This window comes from Citrus sinensis, chromosome 5 (assembly GCF_022201045.2).
Source record: "Citrus sinensis cultivar Valencia sweet orange chromosome 5, DVS_A1.0, whole genome shotgun sequence".
NCBI classification, from domain to species: Eukaryota; Viridiplantae; Streptophyta; class Magnoliopsida; order Sapindales; family Rutaceae; genus Citrus; species Citrus sinensis.
Window position 1 is genome coordinate 23585868 of NC_068560.1, and position 22185 is coordinate 23608052.

General features: G+C 32.4%; 1 long non-coding RNA gene across 2 annotated transcripts; it reads right to left on the bottom strand.

Moving 5' to 3' along the window:
• Positions 1-4778: 4778 nt before the first annotated feature.
• LOC127902777 (uncharacterized) lies at positions 4779-8698 on the bottom strand. 2 transcript variants are annotated; one of them, XR_008055370.1, is made up of 5 exons: positions 8459-8696; positions 6679-7409; positions 5292-5712; positions 5081-5198; positions 4779-4981 (listed from the first exon to the last, which is right to left on the bottom strand). It is a non-coding gene; the product is annotated as an uncharacterized LOC127902777 (long non-coding RNA). The 2 variants fall into 2 exon arrangements; XR_008055369.1 differs by having other exon boundaries at positions 5292-7409; positions 8459-8698.
• Between the last annotated feature and the right edge of the window lie 13487 nt (positions 8699-22185).

Below are 22185 nucleotides of genomic sequence, written 5' to 3' on the forward strand. Positions count from 1 at the left end.
GACTCTTTTAGGATAATTATGACACTTGTTGTACATTTTGATCTTGAGTTATATCAGATGGATGTTAAGAATGCTTTCCTTAATGGTGACATTGAGGAAAAAATTTATATGGTACAACTAGAAGATTTTGTGTTGGGAGACCTAAAGAAAATGGTTTGTAAGCTAACTAAATCCATCTATGGGCTCAAACAAGCTTCTCGCCAGTGGTACTTTAAGTTCCATCAAATAATTATCTCATATGGTTTTGAGGCAAATGTTATTGATGAATGCGTGTATCACAAGTTCAGTGGGAGTGTAAACATATATTCCTGGTTTTATATGTCGAAGACATATTACTTGCCCCAAATGATATAGGCTTACTGCACCAGACCAAGAGTTGTCTTTCAAAACATTTTGAGATGAAAGATATTGGTGATGCCTTTTAGGAATTAAGATACATCGATATCGTTCTCGGGGTATTCTGGGATTATCACAAAGGAACTATATCGATAAAGTCTTAAAGAGGTTTGGCATGCAAAATAGTAAACCAAGTGACACCCATGTCGCAAAAGGAGATAAATTCAGCCTAAGCCAATGCCCTAAGACTAATCTGGAAATCCAGGAAATGGAGAAGATTCCTTATTCTTCAGTTATAGGGAGTCTTATGTATGCTCAAGTATGTACGTGTCCAGATATTGCGTTCATAGTTGGCATGTTGGGTAGATATTTGAGCAATCCCGGCATGGATCATTGGAAAGTAGTCAAACGAGTTATAAGGTACTTACAGAGAACAAATGAGTACATGCTCAGATATAGGAGGTCGGATCAGTTAGAGATCATTGGATATTCTGACTTTGATTTTGCTGGATGCCAAGACAGCAGAAGATCCACATCAGGCTATATATATTTGTTGGCTGATGGAGCAATTTCTTAGAGATCTACTAAGCAGACTCTCATACTTTCATCAACAATTACAGCAGAGTTTGGAGCATGTTATGAGGTATCCTATCAAGGAATATGGCTGCGAAATTTTGTCACTGGGTTGCGAATTCTAGAGGGTGTTGAAAGGCCACTCAAAATATTTTATGACAATAAGTCAGCGGTTTTATATTCCAATAACAACAAGAGCTCTACAAAGTCAAAGCATATTGACATCAAGTTTCTTATTGTTAAGGAAAGAGTGCAGAGTGGACAGATATCTATAAAACACATAGGGACAAACTCCATGATAGTGGATCCGCTCACTAAAGGATTACCACCTAAAGTCTTTCATGAGCACACTGCTCGTATGAGTGTGATTTTACTTGAGGATATTCAGATATAGTGGGAGTTTGTATTGTATAATTACTAAGTGTGACTTTTAGATTTTAATTATATTATTCGGATTATTTTCTGCAGAAACAAAGTATTTCAATTCCTTACACTCTGTTAGACTAACTTAAGTTTAGATCTCAATAAAGTAAATTAGGACCAGTTGGGAATAGACATGTTTAGATCACATTGCATGTAATTTCCATGCTATGCGTTCACAATTGATCTATGTCATGTAATTATATTGATATATGTGACCATGGATGGTTGAGTTACGATTAATGTAACAAAGGCCATTATGATCCTATACCGACGTGGTTATTGAACTAGATTGTTCAAATATACTCTAAGGACATAATAGCAATTTTATGAGCTCATTAAGTTAAACACATTTCAGTTTTCATTTGTGGCCCCGTTGGAGATTGTTAGATTAATTTTCTATTAATCTAATATTTGGGGCTACACATAAAATAAATAAAATGTGTGTGCTATTATTTAATAAACCAAGAATTAAGTGATCTATTTGAAGTTAATTAAATGACTAAGGGTATAATTGTTATGGATTAAATTCATAGATACCAGAATTTAATTATCACTTTAATGAGGGGCTGAAGTGATAATTATCATAAATAACTGCTGAACGGTTTTCATTAGAAAACCGCCAGTCACGTTATTTAATTAAAAAGGGGTTATGGTCCCCAATCTCTCTTCATCCTCTGCAATTTCTCTAATCCTCTCAGAGAGAATTCTAAACTCAAGAGAAAAGAGAAGATTGGAAGTTTATCTCCTACACTCAAGAACCGCTACGAATCACCATAGATTCAGGTATGCTTTCGCTTTCGTATTTCTCAGTAATTTAATCTGAATGTTATGAGAACTTAAGGTTTTACAAATTATACATGAGAGATATCAGATCTAAAATATTTGAATTTATTACTTATCGATCTCACATTCACTCTTCAAAACACTTCGACTAATTCATATCGATCTCACGTTTGTTCTTTAAAATATTTGAAGTTATAATTCATCAATTTCGCATTTTCCTTTTTATAGTTAAATCACTCATTCTCATAAAATAGATTTTTAATTTAATTATACACTACTAAAAAGAAGCTTAAAAATGACGATTTTTTATCGTCATGCACCCTATTAGATGACGGTTACCCAACGGTCATTGAAGCCTATGTCAAGAAATTTTGGATGATGCTTTCTTAAGTCATGAATTTTATAATGTATTATCCTCATGAAAATGTCATTGACATATGTCTATTGTCTGTCATTATTTTTTTCATGTATGACTAATATTTGTAGTACAAAAGTAGATATTTTATTAAAATAAATAATTGAATTAATAAAAAAAACATAAATTAAAAAATTAATTTGGCGGACATATTTTTAATTATTTTAGTAGGAATTGAAATTATTTTTATTTTTTTGGAAGCCAAATTTATATTTTTGTGCCAATCGTTATTATTATTATTATTGAATTTTATTTTCACACACACACAATTAAATTTATATAGATATAAGTTGCTAAAAAAATAAAATTGAGCAAAAGTCATCAATAATTGAGAATCCATAATTGACAATAAGCATTAAGATCTAATGATATGACCTCTAAACATTCATCTCATACAATATTATCGATCATTGATAAAATAATAACTAAAAATTTAAAAAACAAATTCTGTCTACAAATAATGTTCAACAAGTCTACAAATTGCTATCAATCCACAACATGAATACCATGGAGTTATGTCCAGCAAGTCAATGAATCTAGAAATACAAATTATCAGCAACACCTGCAAAATGCAAAAGCAATTACAATTACAATCTAAGATGAAACATTGATGCTACTTAACTACTAGCTCAATCATCACAACAAACTTTTAAAGCAAATTAACCAGCAAGCAATATTCAAACCAAACCTAGAAACTGAAATTAATCTAACAGAAGATAAGTTTTGATTACTAATTATAATTTAGAATTGATTATGATAAAAAGGAGCATCGAAGCCAATAAAGCATCCTTTTGATACAATAATTGCTAATAAAACATAATAGGGCCCCTGCTTTCACATTTAAGTGAATAATCCAGTATCAAATAAGCAAGAGCACACCAACCAGAGAGAGAAAGACGAGAGAGATTATGATAAAAAGGAGCATCGAAGCCAATAAAGCATCCTTTTGATACAATAATTGCTAATAAAACATAATAGGGCCCCTGCTTTCACATTTAAGTGAATAATCCAGTATCAAATAAGCAAGAGCACACCAACCAGAGAGAGAAAGACGAGTGATGTAACTACCCCGCTTTTATAGTAGTATAAAAGCGGGGTTTTATGAATTTTTAACTAACTCACAAGATATAAAGAAACTAAAATTATGAAAATAATAATTTGATAGAAACTTTAAATAAAGAAGAAAGAAATAATAATAATAATAATGAAAACTTTGGTCAAAAAATCATTCGACACCACCAAATATGCACATAATCAATATGTCAATTCTATCATCAATTTCTATTGAAGTTATCAACCGTACAAAAAAAAAAAAAAGCTTTGTTAATCTCTATCTTTCCTTAATGGGTTATTAGACAAAACAAGATCTTCACTTAATCTCTAACCATTAAATAATTTAAAAGAACCTTTTTAAATTTAAGATAATGGAAGCATTAAGTAGAGAAAGACGTTAGGTTAATTTAGGCAATAAGCACACAACCTCGAATTATTTAATGTAGGTTATGTTTTCTAATTGGAATCACTGATTCTAATTTGATACTAATGATTAAAGTATCAAGATAATTACGGATCAAGAATTTTAATCTAGTAATATAATTTATTCAAGTCTTGTCTAATTGGCCACTCAAATAAGATAAGAATAAAATCATAAACATTAATTATAAAATAACATAAACAATCTCAACTAAACAAATTGAATGATAGAAATTGAATATTGATCATATGTTTAGGGTTTTGAATTTACACTCAACCAAATAAAAAATTTAACCTAACATGATAAAAAAAGAAAGTGAAAATAAAAACTAATGACATTCAAAGTTCCAAAGATAAACCACAATGATAAAACAATTTGGGCATAGACAACCCTTCTGGAATCACCGCCTACTTCTCTCTCTTTTTCTCTCCTCAAAACTATATGGCTTCTTGGTGGCCGCTCCTTTCTATGTCTTCCGTATTTCTCCTTTTAGCGGCCCCCTATTTAAAAGTCAAAGGTTGGCTTTGTATAATGCTCAGCCGAATCCTTAAGAATTAGGTTGCTTGGCCACCAATTATAACTAGGGATGTCAAATATCCAATTATAGATGGATAATATCCATCCAAATACAAATTCATAATTATTCATGATGGATATATTCATATCTAGTATTTAATATTGGACATAGATATGGATTTTATCCATATAGATATGGATATCCATGGATATTTGATTTTTATTATATAAAAAATAAAAAATAATAACAATAATATATAATAGTTAAAACCAATATTAGATTCCACTATCAAATAAAAAATCATAAACATAACAAATATCAAAACTATGAATTAACAAAAAGAAATTATAATATGAAATTACAAATTAATTTCAAATTAATTACAAAAAGATTCTAACGCATCATTAATATCCAATCTTCTAACGCATCATTAATCTTCAACCCGATCATTATCATTAATCTGCAAATTAAAGCAAAGCATTAAACAACTAAATAGTTTGTATTATTTAGGACCATGATCATTCATAATTGAGCATCACAATAAGGATCAAGCACATACCAAAAAAAGAAAAATAAACACTATTCATAACATAGTTGTGTCTCCTCTTCGTCATCATTATCAGTCACTTCTCCATTTATTTCTTCCCCATTCATCACCTTATCTTTAGGAATCTCATCTAATTTTTTTATAAAAAAAAAAAAAACTTGTAAAATATAAAAACAAATACTATCAAAATCAAATAAGTGCATAAGTGAGCTGAATTTGATACCTTTTAATTGAGCCCATATCAAATTCTGAGTACACATTAAGGTCTCTACTGTACTCGGATGAAGTATACTACAATGTGGGCTTAAAGATCGACCTCCCGCACTAAAAGCAGATTCGGAAGCAACTGTAGAGACCGGAACAGCCAGCAAATCTCTAGCAATCTCAGACAATCTCGAATATCTACTTCTATTCACCTTCCACCACATTAAAATATTGAAGTCTGTAGTCTTATCCTCTTCTTCCAAGTAAGTATCTAACTCCGACTTAACTCGTTTACGAATATGTTGGCTTTTGAATGCATTAAATTTTTGCACATCCTACATGTCTATCACCACCGAACTAGAACTAGAATTTCAAACAACACTAGACTCACGAAATCCTTCAGCCAAATTCAATCCAACCATACTCTTTTTTTTAATATTCTGAATATAAGTCAGAACAGAGAGTACAGATTCTATCAATATGAGTTGATGCATCACTACCATAAATTTGAGGAAAGAAATAATCCACTAGAACCATTTTGTATATAGGATCCAATACAACAGCAACAACCATCACACCATGGATTTCATCCCAATATTTTCCAAACTTTTCTAACATACTTTTCGCCATATTTTTTTATCACATCACATGAAAAATTAAGCCAAGCATTCAATGATAATCTAATTTCACAAATTATTGGAAAAAATAAGTTAGTTGTTGGGTATTTAGTGCCAGAAAACATCTCAGTCATGGTATAAAAGGATTTTAAATGCTCACATACTACTCTCGCCAACTCCCACTTTACTTCAGTAGCCAAGTGCTTATATTAGTTACCACGATGCTTCAAATGAGTAAAAACATCTTTATAAATCAAAGCAACTTCAAGCATTAAATATGTCAAATTCCACCTAGTTTTACAATCAAGCACTAAACTCTTAGAACAATTCAATTTCAATTGGTGATTAACCTTATCTTCAAACAACTCTATCCTTTTAGGTGATGATGTCTAGTAATTAACATTGTTTCTAACTTTTTCAATCCCATCTCTGATCGCATCTAACCCATCCTTAATAATTAAATTTAAAATGTGAGTACAACATCTCACATGCAACAATTTTCCATTTAATAAGAATGAACCAGGAGGAAACTTGGCCAACAAAAGCGAAATCATAGCATCATTAATGGAACAATTATTAATGATTATTGTAGATAACCTTCGATCTACGTTCCAATCCAACAGACACTTAGCCAACTCATTAGAAAATGCTTCAGCAATATGTGGAGAAGTCACATATATAAATTTAGACAATTCATAAAAAATAAAACAAAATTACAAATAAGAATAAATAAAATAAAGTACATATAATAAAATATAAATAAAATTTATTAAACTTTTAAACTAGTACCTTAAGATCCGATTCCGTAGAGTCCACGAATTGTCAATAAAATGTGCCGTCATGACCATATATCCCTTTTTTTTATTACTAGATGTCCACATATCCGTAGTAATGGAAACTTTACTAGAAATATCCTCCAACAAAGCCATTGTCTTAGCCTTTTCAAAATCAAACAGCTTAAAAGCTTCTCTTTCACAGTGTTCCTACAAATTTTACCAAGCAAAGGCTGAATAAAACTCATCAAATCCCTAAACCCTTCATACCCAACAAACCTCAAAGGAAGCTCATGCATGATTATCATTCTTGTTATTTTCTGCCTAGCAAGTGCTTTATCAAATGCAGTGGGATCAAATGCTGAAATTGTTGAAGTTTCAGCATCTTTCTTGTAGACCTTAGATGTTTGACTAGGGCTAGAAGCTAGAGTTGGAGCTGATTCTTGTATCCATTTGGGACACTTATCAATATGGTTTAACAAATGCGAAGTTCCACTTGATTGTTGTCCAGCAAAACCTTTGCCACAATGATTACACATTGTCTTCATTTCTCCATTAATTGTTCTCCTTGTGAAATAGTCCCAAGCTCTAGATGTTTGTCTCAATGAGCTTCTAGGTTGTCCTTTGGAGTCTCGTTTTGTACCTCCACTAATTGAATGAGTTTGTGGATTTTCAGCATTAACATTACTTGAGGTTTGAGGGTTTAATTGAACAGCAGGATTGGGATCAAGATCAAACATAATTAACCTGAAAAAAGGAATGCAATATTATCATAACCAAACATCCATTAATCTGTGAGTTGCAAAGACAGTTTCCACAGGCCTATTATAATCAAATATCACCTTCCACTAGATACTGATTCAAGTGTGTGTGTGTACGTATTATGCTCGCAAGAAACACTAAGTGACAAAGATTAATTAAAATAAACCCATTCAAGTATTTTCAATGATATTACAAAGTAAGAGTTGGGCGGATTAAAAATACACATTGCATTAACAATCAGAAATATATGACAAGTGCTTACATAGATGATAATAATATAAACTTTACACTAGTAACGATAAGATCAGCAGCAGGCTAGCAGCATTCAGCCGGTTGGATACTATTCTATATATAATAATAATATAATAAAAAACATAAAAATGAAATTAGAAAAAAGGGAATAATCCAATCCCATGATTTGATGTCTTGCCTGCTGAACTGAACAAAAGTTGGCAAATTCTCTTGTCCTTCTACTGAACTGAACACTCCTCTCTTCACTCTCGGATAATTCTCAAAATGGCCAAAATATTTTACTTGATGATTAATAACAATAATAACATTAAATTAATTAAAAATATATACACAGATTCTTCAATTTGTTGTTGTGCTTCCCAAAAAGCCAAAATAAATTGAACTAAATTGCATCAATTATATTTAGCATCTTCAAATTCCAGAAGCCCACAGAAAAAAAAAAAAAAAAAAAGAGCTGCTGCATATTGGGTAACAAAAGTTCCTGTTTGCAACTAGAAATGCAGAAAGTAATAAAGTCGAAAATGCTACAAAGAGTACATGGAAATCTAGCAGCAGCAAAGAGGAACTAGAACTGTCATTATTCTATATTTCTATTCAAATCCAGTGGGACACTGGAAGAATAAAAGCTTCCCTGTTTCAATTTCAGCCGATTTTCTGAATTCAGAGTTATCAAGATTATCTTAGCGTGAATGAGAACAGAGATAATCTTTATTTTGATCAAGTTAAATCACTCACTTCAAATTATTAAATAAGAGAGAAGAAATAACAATATGAATAGATACCTGGGGTTTATTCAACAAAAGCTCCAGTGCTGCAAAGAGGGCTGGGATTTCTTCAATAAGAACTGCAGCTCGGCAGCTTCAGGGTAGAGATGAGCGGCAAGTGATGAGCGCCGGTGAGCGACGACCGACCGGCAAGCGATGAGCGCCAGCGAGCGACGAGCGGCTAGTGATAATCTTACGGTATGCTAAATCGATAATCTACGACATTTGTTTTTTTTTTCATTTTAGTTTTACAATATTAATTTTTTTAACTTCAAATAGGATAATAATTAAATTTTGGATATTCATTAAATATTCATATTTATCTAATTTTTAATTAAATATTTTTAAAAATAATTATATTCATAACTAAAAAAATTTTAAATAGATATTATTCAATTTAATTAAATTAAATATATAAATATCCAATTTGGATAAACCAATTTGCCATCCCCAATTATAAGTAACTATCCACCCACATGCACAAGCCAAATAAAGCCATTAATTGATCACGTGCTGGCCACTTTTGGTCTTAATTACTTTTCCTTTTTAATTTCCTTTGTCTATTTTTTTTTTCATGAGCAATATTAATTCCGCAATTAGGTAATTTTGCTTGGCCCTTCGTTATGATTTCCTTATGTGTAGATTTCCTTGTAAAAATAATGCTTTCTTGTGTGCATGCGTAAGGAAATTAATAATAGTTCTTTAATTCTTTCCTTATTTTGATTTTTCCAAGCAAATTTCTTCTTAAGTTTTTCGATTTAATTCCTTTTTGATTCTAAAATATACCTAAATTAACAAAATATAAAAATTAAGATAAAAATAACGTAATAGAATATAATTTTAACAAAATAACTAAATTAAAAATTAATTAAAATAATTAGAATTTCTAAGACCAAAACAAGAAAGAGGTGAAGAAATTAATTGTAAAATATAGAGAAGTCAAATTCCCCCACACTTAACCATTGCTCGTCCTCAAGCAAACCTAAAACAACAATAAAACAAAAAGAAAAATTAAACTAGTCAACTTTCATAGGAAATCGTGATTGCATTTAGCTTAAGCAACAAGCCTTTAAATCCATAGGCGGCCATAGTAGACGAGTTATAGTCTCGTGAGGGCTTCAGCGATGATACCCACAAACATGATTTTTTTTTTTTTAAAAGTAGAAAACTGAAACATAAAACTAGCCTTAAAGATTGCATAAGTCATATAGTTCAAAGAAAATTTCAAGTATTATTGAAATTCTAACTTTAATTCAGTAGTCAATCTCATCTCTCTTTTGATTCCTATAGTGTGTGTGTGAATCAATTTAATCAAAATCAATTCCCAAAATTTTCAATATCAACAGCATTTGCCTTGAACAAAGAAAAGAGTAGGTCAAGCTATTCTTATCATCTTGATCTCTATTTTTTTTTCTCTCTCTCAAGCATTTATGTGCATTTTCTTTTTATTTTTCTTTTTACCACATGCATTTGATTGATTTTATTTATTTTTAATAAATATCCATAGTTAGGAGCTTTCACTCTACCCTTAAGATAGACTTCTTCTCATGGTAGAATATCCTCTACATACTGATAGTACCTCAGCCCAAATTACTTAAGGATAGCTTCACTCAAGGGTTATAGGTAGTTATTTCTGACTATGGTGCATGTGTATACTTCATTGTATTGTGGAGATAAGAGTCAAGACAAAGAGTCATCTACTCAATCTAAATTTCTCAACTCAAGTTGCATCAATCTCAAATTTTAAGTTAAAATTATGAAACAATTGATATTAGTGCTTAATTTTATTAACTTTATTATTTTAGTTATTATTAATTATTGTTAATATTATTTTTAATAATAATAATAATAACAACAACAATAACAATAATGATAATATTGTTAATAATGATAAATTAATTATTTTTATTAATTATTAATACTATGGGTATTTTGGTAAATTGATTCTCATTCACATTCCTTATTCCCATTTATTTTACCAAGTAAACACATCAATGACATTTCAGCACATTCCCATTCCCATTTATTTTTGCCAAGTAAACATTGAAATCTCATTCTCATTCTTCATTCTCATTCCAGCTCATTCTCATTCCACCCCATTCTCATTCCCTGGAAGTAAACGCACTATAAGATAATATTCAACCATTTGTAATAATCATATTCATTGTCAATAAAGTTCTTATCATTGGCTTATATTCAAGACAAACAATTTTTTTTTTCAGAAAAGGAAAAAGCCAAAGCGAGAAGTTTGAAATCCTCCCCCATACTTAATTCTTACATTGTCTTAATGTAAGCCTAAGCTAACAAAAGAAAAAATTAAAAATCGGGAAATAAGATAAGACACATAAACAAAAACAAACTAAATCAAAAATAGGATGGATAAAGTAAATGAGAATGAGAGGGAAAAATATCAAATTCGTCATGGCGTGCTCTCAATCTCTATTCTCCAACTACTGGGTTGCCTCCCAATAAGCGATTGGTTTATTGTCCTTAGCTTGATATGGTTCTCATGTTTCACTCATCAACGTATGCAAGTTCATAGAATGAAACCTCTTTTACATTAAGTGTCTAAAAGTCATCATATTAAGGCTTCAACCTATGACCATTCCCTGCCTTTTGCATTATTAAGTAAACATATCCATTTTCCAAATTGTCTTAAGTGAGCATCATATATTCATCCCATCTCAAAAAGCACCATTATTGTTAAAGATGAATAGAGAGATACAAATTCTTCAAGAAACATCCCATTCGTACAACAAGAATAAAGAATTAATTCTTTTTAAGGCACATTACATATATATATAACTCTTACCCCCTCCATTCAGTACGGTTTTTTCTCCTTCCTATGAGTCTTTTTTCTCTCTTAAAAAAGAGAACATTGGAATGGATGCAGAAAGGGGATCTTTATAGTCCATCTTGTCGCTCACAGGTTAAGTGTATTAGGGTGCTATTACATTACTCTGTTGATTCTCTATGTTAGTAAAACGTAGTGAGATCTATGTTAAGAGGTCTCAATTAGTTGGGATTTATTCAATCTTAAGAGGTTGGACCCGTGGTGGGTGGATAGTGTGCAAATTAATTTCAAGATAAAGAGAGGCTAAAGGATTGATGATGGATGCTAAAGAATTAATATGCAAGTGTAAGGCTATAACTCTAAAAGAGGAAGAAGCAGATAAGATCAGGTTTGTTGGCAAAATGAAGAAAAAATGGGAAAAACTTACAACTCGTTGTCTTATTGGGAAAATCTTGCTTACGAGGGAAGTGACCATTGAAATGTTGAGGTTAGCAATGTAGCAAGTGTGGAAGTCAGTTCAAGAAACTAAGATTGAGATTTGGGAGACAACCTTTTTGTTTTTAAGTTTCTCTCTGAAGCTGAAAAGAAAAGGATCCTATAGGGAGACCTTGACATTTTGATAAAGCCTTTATTGTGCTTACAGAGTCAAGTGGAGCGAGGGATATTAAAAAAAAAATCTTTCTAGTACACCTATTATTGGATCCAATTACATAATGTCCCATTAATGTGGATAAAGAAAGTGGTAATTCAGGACATGGGTACAAAGATTGGAAAGGTGCAAGAAGTAGAAATTGATGAGTTAGGGGAGTGCATTAGATCATTTGCTCATGTTCGAATATTAATAGGTATTAAACAACCTCTCAAAAAGGTATTGATGTTAGAATTGGAAGATGGTGAAAAAATTCCAATACCGATACTATATGAGAAGTTGCCTGAGTTTTGCTTTTGTTGTGGACTCATTCGGCACCAATATCGAGTTTGCCTAAATTACAATGGGCTGGCAAAAGAACAATTAGTCTTTAGAGCTTGGATGAAGGTGTTAACAAGAGTTGAGAGAACTAGACAAAATAAGAAATAAGATTGATGGAATAGAGCAGCAGGTCACCCAAATCGAGACCAATCAAACCATAACCACTAGAATCAGCTCCAACATCAACAGGGTATAAGCAATACAAGGGTAGAAAGTGGATCCGGTTTAAACCAAAACAATCTGGATAAGGCCAAAACACCAATGAGGAATGAGAACGTGGAAGCGGTAGATGAGGGTTCATTATTGAAAGAAAAGTTAGAGGTTATGCAACAACTTCTAAACGACCAAAAGCTTAACAATAAAGCTAGCAAAGAGTTGATATCTGGGGAAATGAGCAAAGAAGCAGGAAAGCTTGAAAGGTGGGAAACTAATTCAGCAAGTGGAAAAAGTAATTTGGGATCAAATGGGCCAAGTAATGTAACAGAAGAAATAGGCCAGCAAATTTTGAGCAAAAGAGATGAAGCAATTAGACTAGGAAAAATCACAAAAGCTAAGGGTAAAAAATGAAAATTGCAGGCAAGAAAAGAACAAAAAAGAGTGAAGTAGAAACTAGGCCAACCTCTCAAAAAAGGCCCATTGAAGAAGCAATAAACCCATGCCTAGGAAGTAAGAAAGCAAAGATAGGAAGCCAAAATGTCATGTGGGCAAATTAGTTTCAAAGTTCATATTCATTTACAAAACTTAAGTTGGGGAGAGAGGAAACAACACAGGATGTTATAGAGGTTCAAATGGCTGATTTGGATAAGTTATCGACAAAGGCTAGATACCAGCCTCGCCGACAACCATGAAAATCATAAGTTAGAACATCCAGGGTTTAGGGAATCCTGGACGTACCTAGCTATGAAGAAAATTTTCCACCTACACATACCTTAATTATTTTTCCTATCTGAGACTAAATTGAGGTCTAGGTAGATTAATGAAGTGTGTAGAAATCTAGGTATTGAGAATTGTTTAGTTGTGGATTGTAGAAAGAAAAGCGGAGGATTAGCTATGCTATGGAGCTTAAAGATTACTATTCAAATAAATTCATACAATAGCCACCACATAGACACTAAGATTCAGAATGCAAATGGGAGAAACTGGAGATACACAAGCATATATGGCCACTCTGAAACTAGTTAAAAAAAAAAGCATAATTGGACCTTGTGGAGAAGATTGAGAGGTTTGTCTTCAAGCCCTTGGCTCTGTTTTGGAGATTTTAATGAAACCTTGAATTTAAATGAGAAAACTGGTGGCTTAGATAGAGATGTTAAGATGATTGTTGATTTTATAGAATCTGTCAAAGATTGTAATCTTATGGATGTTGGATGTAACTCTTTTATTATATAAAGGAGAGACTGGTAGATTCATGTGTAATTACTAATTACGAATATAGATTTGAATTTTGTGATTAGCCGACTACAAATCTAGTTTATTAGGAATCATATCATTGCCCTATTATGATCGTAGTTCAATATACACAGAGAAGTCTCAATTATGAAAGGAGAACCTTTACTAGAATCCATTATGAGGATATTTGAAGTTTGTACAAGAGCTACAAAAATATTGTGCAAGAGGAATGGCTTATTTTAGGAGATAAAATCGAAGATAGCCATATCCATATGTTTAAGAAGATTACAAAAAGCTCTATAACACATCTGCAAATATGGAGTAAGAAAAATTTTGGTGGCATAAAGAAAAAGCTTAAGGAATTAATGCAAAAACTTAAAGGAGCTAATCAATGCAATGTTCAATATGTGGTGGGGTTGAAATCAGAAGCATTAAGCAGCAAATTCAAGATATGTCGATTAATAAGGAGATGTACTAGAAATAAAGGTCGATGAATGGCTGATTAAAAGAGGGAGATAGGAATATGAAGTTCTTTCACTTTAAAGTTATAGCTAGAAAAAGAAAGAACAAAACTAAAGATGTTAAAGACAACTTTGGGCAATGGACAAAAGCTAATGACGAAGTGGAAACGAGATTTTGTGAATATTTTCAAGAACTCTTTAGTACTTCTAGTCTAACACAAGAACTGATTTCTGCAGCCTTTCAAGGAATGTCTTCAAAACTAACTCCAGAAGTGAACGATCAGTTAGATAAGCCATTTACAGTTGAGGAGATCACAATAGCTCTTTTCAAATATGTCCAAACAAAGCTCCTCGACCAGATGGCCTACTAGTTGTATTCTTTCGAAAGCATTGAGATATGGTTCGAAATAGTGTCCTTAAGACCTACTCGCATGTTTTCAATAAGTAAGGTACTATAGCTCCTCTAAACCATACATATATTGCACTAATTCCTAAAACTGCTAAGCCTAGAAAGGTTACTGAATTCAGTCCTATTAACCTCTGTAATATTATTTATAGAATTATTGCTAAATCTATAGCTAATAAGTTGAAACAGATCCTCCACCAAATCATTTTTCCAACTCAAAGTGCACTTATACCTAATAGGGTAATCACTGACAACATCATTATTGGGTATGAATGTTTACACGAAATTAGACTTAGCAAAGGAAAAATGAATGGCTTGGTAGGCTTGTGACAGAATAGAATGGTCTTTTTTGAAGCAAGCTATAAAGAAGTTAGGCTTTTAAAAAAATGGATGGCTTTTATCATCACTTATGTCACCACTCTCACCTTCTCTGTCATTATAAATGGAACTGTTAAAGGCTTAATTCAGCCTCAAAGAGGCCTTCAATAGGGATGCCTTTTATCTCATACCATCTTCATTATATGTGTAGAGGTTTTTTCAAATCTTTTGATGCAAGGAGAAAGGGAAGGCCGAATTTATAAGGTGAGATTTTCTATAGATATCTCTATTTCCCATTTTCTTTTTGCTAATGACAACCTTATTTTCACAAGGGCATCTATTGAAGAGTGCAAGCATTTGAAGTCAATATTTGACTGTTATGCCTTTGCATCTGGCCAGGTGTTTAATTATAAAAAGTCATTGATGTTCTTTAGTGGTCAAATTCAGGAGGGACTATTACAGTAATGAAGAATATTTTTCCACTTAATGTGGTGCCTAAGCATGAAATATTCTTTAGACTACCTTCTATGATATGATGGAAAATGACAAATTTATTTAATGATATCAAGCTCAAAATTTTAAATAAGATATCTAACTGGCAGTACAAATTCTTCTCCAGTGGGGGTAAAGAAATATTGATAAAAGTTGTAGCTTAGGCTATCCCTGCATATGCCATGAATGTCATTAAAATTCCTCTAAGACTATGTAATGATATTCAGAGAGAATTGGCTAGATTTTGGTAGGGCTCCAAGGAAGCTAGAAGGGGAATGCACAGGAAATGGGAGTTGTTGAACAATGCTAAGCATAAAGAAGGCATGTGATTTAGAGATATTTCTAACTTTAATCAAGCTTTGGTCGCACAGCAAGTATGGAGGCTGATCCTATATCTTGACTCTTGGGTGGCAGAAGTGCTGAAAGCTAAATATTTCAAGTTTTCTCATTTCCTTGAAGCTAAACTTGGATCTAGCCATTCTTTTATAGAGAAGCATATTATGGGGCAAACAGGTTCTTCAACAAGGCATCAAATGGAGAGTTAAGAATGGAGATAAAATTAAAGTTCACTTCAGCAATTAGCTACCTAGGCCAATAACTTTTAAGCCAATTGTCAAATCAAATCTGCCTGATGATACTAGAGTCTTTGATGTAATTGATTCTAATCACAGGTGGGATGAAGGTTGTATTCACTTGAACTTTGCTATATAAGATGCTGAAATCATTAAGAAAATTCCCTTACCAAGTGAGCCCAAAGAGGATGAGATGCTTTAGCATTTTGACAAAAAGGCAGTGTATTCTGTTAAAAGTGGGTATTAATGAGCTCTGCAAGCTCAAGTTTTCTAGCAATCCTAGTAGTTCAACATGTGACCCTCAAGGCTGACAAATAATTTGGAAGATGAAAATTCTTGCAAAGATCAAAATTTTCTTGTGAAGAGCATCCAAAAATTTATTGCCAATTGTTGAAAATTTATGGAAAAGAAAGGTTGTGCAAGAACCTATTTGTCATATTTGCAAGAGTGATTTGGAAACTATTCCCTATACCCTTTTGGATTGTAAATTTACTAAGAAATTGTAGAGACATACTTATCTTGTTGCAGAAATTCAAAATGAAGTTAGACAGGATATATTAAGCATGCTGCAAAGTCTAATGAAGAAGCTAACCACCAAGGAGAGTGAGCTGGTATCTTGTGTGTGGTGGGTGGTGTGGAATGCAAGAAAAAAATATATTTTTATGGGAAATAAGCCAGACCCTTCTGTGTTAATAACTAAGGCCACTGAAGTAATTGAAGCTTATCAAAAGGTTAAGGAGCCTGGTCTGCAGCAACTGAAGCAAAAAGAATCTAAAAAACAACAACACTACCTCAAGGTTGGTACAAGATCAATGTGGATGTTGTTATCCATAGAGATCAGCAAATTACAAGTCTTGGTATTGTTATTAAAAACTCATCCAAAAAGACTATAGCAGCAGCTGTCAAGAGTATAAATTTTCATGGTGATGTTTTTTTTATAGGAGATGAGGTAGTTAAATGGGGCTTTACTTTCTCATGCTTCCCTTCCAGTTACCTTTTGGTCCCATGCCTTTGCTACTGCTGTTTATTTAATTAATAGGATGCCAACCACAACGCTCAATCTACCATCTCCCAATGAATTAATTTTCCACAAAATGCCCAATTATACTAAACTAAACCTTGTGTTTTTATTGAATTCTCGTTATCTCAAAGTGCCTACTTGTGTTTTGACCCATCTATTTAAAAAATATTCGTTTCTCGTCATGTTAAGTTTGTAGAGTCAGTTTTCCCATACACTTCTCTTCGTGATCATCTACCTCGCCCCACCTCCACCACCATAGATACTTGGTTTCCCTCAGTGCTCATTGTTTCATTACCTTCTCCAATTCAGCCGCCTTCTACTACTCCACCTGAAGAGCGCCCACAAGAACTGCCTGCTGTTGAAGACATTTCACATTCCTTTGAGATACCAACACATCAAATTGAAACAGAGCAATACCCACCACCCATCCAACAATCACCAAATCCTACCCATCAACCCACCGAAACACAAAATACCACCCAACATCACATGACTACTCGGGCCAAGAATAATATTCGTAAACCAATTCAAAAACTCAACCTTCACACCCACTTATCATCCCCACCGGATCTTGAACCTACTTCCATGACTCATGCCCTCAAAGATCATAACTAGCGTCGAGCTATGTCTGAAGAATATGATGCTCTTGTTCGTAATGGGACATGGGAACTAGTTCTTCCTGATAGTATCACTAATCTTGTTAGTTGTAAATGACTCTTTCGCATTAAAAGACACTCTGATGGCTCTCTTGACCGGTTTAAAGCTCGCATTGTGGCCAAAGGGTTTCATCAACGACCCGGTGTGGATTATAATGAGACTTTTAGCCCGGTTTTTAAACCCACCACAGTGAGTCTTGTAATTAGTATTGCAGTAAGCAATGGTTGGTCTCTTCGCCAACTTGACATCAACAATGCCTTTCTTCAAGGCCAGCTCTCTGAACATGTATATATGGCTCAACCATCAGGATTTGTTGATTCTGATCATCCAACATATGTCTGTAAACCTCATAAGGCTATCTATAGTCTCAAACAGGCTCCACGGGCTTAGTATCATGAACTACGCCAATTTCTTGTGCATTCATGTTTCACGAATTCTCACTCTGATACTTCTCTCTTTGTTCTCAACACTGGTAGACATGTTTTATTTTTACTGGTGTACGTTGATGATATCATTGTTACTGGTAATAGTGATGACCTTGTTTCTCAATTTATTGGCTGCCTTGCTCAACGCTTCTCCTTGAAAGATCTTGGCTCTCTTTCTTATTTTCTTGGCGTTGAGGTTGTTCCACATCGGCGAGGCATATTGCTCTCTCAGAAAAGATATATCCAAGACTTGCTTAAAAGAATTCATATGGCAGATGCTACACCTGTACTTACCTCATTGCCAACAAATTCTTCCTCAGTCACCATCACATCGGGCACTCCTCTTTCAGATCCTTCTTAATTTCGTGCTGTAGTTGGGAGCCTGCAATACCTCTCTCTCACTCGTCCTGATATCTCTTTTGCTGTCAATAAGATGGCTCAATTTATGCATCAACCTACTGACGAGCATTGGGTACTTGTTAAACGAATTCTACGGTATTTATGTGGCACATTGGATAAAGGTCTTCTTCTACATCGTAAGTCTCCTTTATCTCTTCATGTGTTCTCTGATGCTCTTCATGCGTTCTCGGATGCTGATTGAGCCGGCAATAAAGATGATTACTCTTCCACTAGTGCCTACCTTGTCTATCTTGGGCGGAATCTTATTTCTTGGAGTTCTAAGAAGCAACAGATTGTTGCTCGTTCTTCTACAGAAGCGGAATATTGTTCAATTGCTGCTACTGTTGTTGAACTTCAGTGGGTATGTTCACTGCTTGCTGAACTTGGTGTGACTTTGCAATCTTCTCCAGTTGTCGATTGTGAAAACATTGGTGCTACTCAGTTAAGCTCCAATCCTGTGTTTCACTCTCGAATGAAACATGTAGCAGTAGATTACCATTTTATCCGTGAACAGGTTCAATATGGTTTACTTCGTGTGGCTCATGTTTCTTCTGCCGACCAACTTGCTGATCTCCTCACCAAACCTTTGCCACGTTCTCAGTTCCTACTACTAAGAGACAAGATTGGCCTCTCTACTCGTGGCCTATCTTGAGGGGGCATAAAGAACATATGTGTCATTTTCAGTTTCAATTGCTGCTTTAAGTCGGTTGACTCTTCCTTTATAATAGGACTTTAATCTTCCTTTAGGATATGACTCTTTTGAGTCATCCTTCTTTTCAGATACTTTTTGTTATTCTTGTTGTAAAAGTTGTATTATATATTTGTTTAGTCCAACAACTTGAATGAGAATCATCATAATTCAGTCCAACAACTTTTCTATTTACTTTACTTTATTGATTAATAACATTTTTCAATCATTTTTGCCAATAAATTTATAGTGTATGCTTTCTTTAAAACACAGTAGTGTGATGTCTCCTCTCTATCGTCTTCATTTTAATTTGAGTGACCTTGTCAATATCTTGGAAGTCATATTTCTTCTCTATGTGATTCAATTGACTCCACTGCACACCAAATTTTAATTACAAACACACGTGAAAAACTTCTCATTTTAAATAGTTTGTTCTAAATTTAGTTTTTATAATTGCACCGACAATCAATCACAACAAGCTAGTTGACAAATATTTGTATTGATTTTCTCCAATATTTCATGAGCAAAAGAAATTATTTGAAGGAAATATTTTTTTTTCATTCATTTTTAGGGATACTAGTAAGTGAAATTTATATGAGTGTTAAAATCTTACAAATTTTGTGCCTCTATATATTTATATATAGACTTAGAACTTATGCCAGAAGAACCTATAAATTTTTTGTTAACATATATGTTTGTAATTAAGTTCAAAACTTAGGCCTTATTTGGGATTGAGATTGAACAGTTGTAACTTAAAAAAATATTTCGTAAACACTAACTGATGTAACTTGAAAGATAAGTTAATTTGATTTTATACTTGTATGATGAAAAATCATTATATCTTTACTAATTTTGTCAAAATTATTATTTAAAAACTATATTTACTACATACTATTAACTTTTATTTTATAATTATAATTTTTTCACAACAGCTGTAATTTAAAAAACTACAGTACCTCAATATTAAAAAAGACCTTAAATTTCCTTTACCTCAAAAGTAATACTAATAATAAGTAGCTTGTTATTTGGTTCTTTTACTCGCGAGTTTTGGCTATAGCGAAGCCCAAGGCCGATAATAAGGAAAAGACGTTACTGCAGCAAGAATTGAGAGCCAGAGCTCGTGAAAGGCTTTGGTATTTGCAGTGGCGGACCTACACGTGGGCTAGACCAGGCTGTAGCGCGGCTTAGTCCAAAAAAAATCATTTATACCCCTTACTTTTTCATTAATTTAGTAAAATAATAAAGTTTTTATTTTATTTTCATATATGTTCCTAACTCAATTACCCTTATGTTTTCATCAATTTAGTATAACAATAGAATTTTTATTTCATATTCAAATACGTCCCTAACTCAATTACCCTTATGTTTTCATCAATTTAGTATAACAATAGAGTTTTTATTTTATATTCAAATATATCCCTAACTCAATTACCCTTATATTTTCATCAATTTTATATAACAATAGAGTTTTTATTTTATTTACAAATATGTCCCTAATTCAATTATATTATTTTCAATTGAAATTAGTGACATATTTTATAAAATGATTAAATTATATATTTATTGAATAGATTGAAAATATTAGGGAGTTAAAATTTTATTACTGCTTTAATTTATTTTAAAAAACTTCTAATTGAAAAAAAAATGTGTCAATATAATATAACATCGTCACTAGTATTAAACGTACTTATAGAAACAACATATAGTAACAATTATCTATGTTTGCATAAAATTTTTATGTGAATTTTCAGATTTTATTTATTAATTATATTAACAAAGAGGACCAGTTAGAACATAAAATTTGAGTATTTTATAGAGCTTTTGATAGAAGAATCATCAACATCTAGTTCTTTAAAAAGAGCTAGAGCACCTGACAGAGAAATAACTGTACCCAAATACCTTTTTATTGAATTGAGTTTAGTTTATTATTAAAATTTTTTACCAATAATACTTTTATAATTTGAAATGATGAATAAATTTTAATTATTTAATTTATTAAGTCTGTTAATTTAGTACTTCACTTCAAACATAAAAGTTCTACTTGCAATTTTAATTGATTGTAATGACATGTATTGATCTATTTTAATTTGAAATTCTTAATTGATTTTTTAATCCTTATATAATTACATATTATTATAGGTTGCAATGTTAGATTCTATAATTAAAAAATAGTACTTTCATATTTGAGTTGTCTTTTGTTTTCTACTCTTTTTTATAATTATTTTTGTCTAAATTAGATATTTAGAGGGATAAAGTTCTTGATGTTCCTCCTTATTTAATGTACTTATTTCTACATATAAATTTTAATATTTGCTTTAAAATATAAATTTTAAAATTTAACTCAGGTAATATTAAGTTTTGGGTCCGCCTCTGGGTATTTGGCTAAGAACAATCTGAATATGCTGGCTAAGTTGATCACGAAGGATTGTTTGTGGAAATAATTTGATCTTCTTAACAGCCATGGTAATTATAAGAAAGATGCCTAGAAATTTTAAAAGATTTATAGATAGTGTTAATTGTTTAATTAACAAAATTTTTAATAATTGTCCAACTAATTATTGAGCTTCACTGAGCATCATATCCTCATCCGCCAAGCTTACTTATTACGCATGCCAACGACAATAATCTAGTGCTAATTAATGCTCTTATAATATGAGCACCAGTAGCAGTCACCCAAAGTCCCGTCATATCAGAATTAAGGAAGTTAATACTAAATTTGAATTATTAATTCTTGTGAAACAATAAAAAGAAAACATTTTTTTTTTCAATCTAATGCTTTAATTTGACCTATATTGCCGAATGCTACTGGGATTTCATTACATTTCATAAAAGGTTGAGCGTAGCCCAAATGGTATTGGGCTTCATAATCATACGAGTTTTCCGATTTATCTACTTTACAATTGACCAGTTTGAGGGCATGAGCCCCTCCGCTAGGATCGCACTTTAATTTCTAATTGATTTGAGCTTTGTTACTAGATCATTTTGTTTGGATTGGAATAAATTACAAAAATAAATATTTCCAAGAACACACCATTTCATTGCACAGCAACTGAATCCAACTAAAATCTAATGACATACAAGCCTGCTAATTGTTAGGTACTTTCATCTTTTTAAAAGGTAGCAACCGTCGTTACCAAGTGCTTCAGGGCTCAA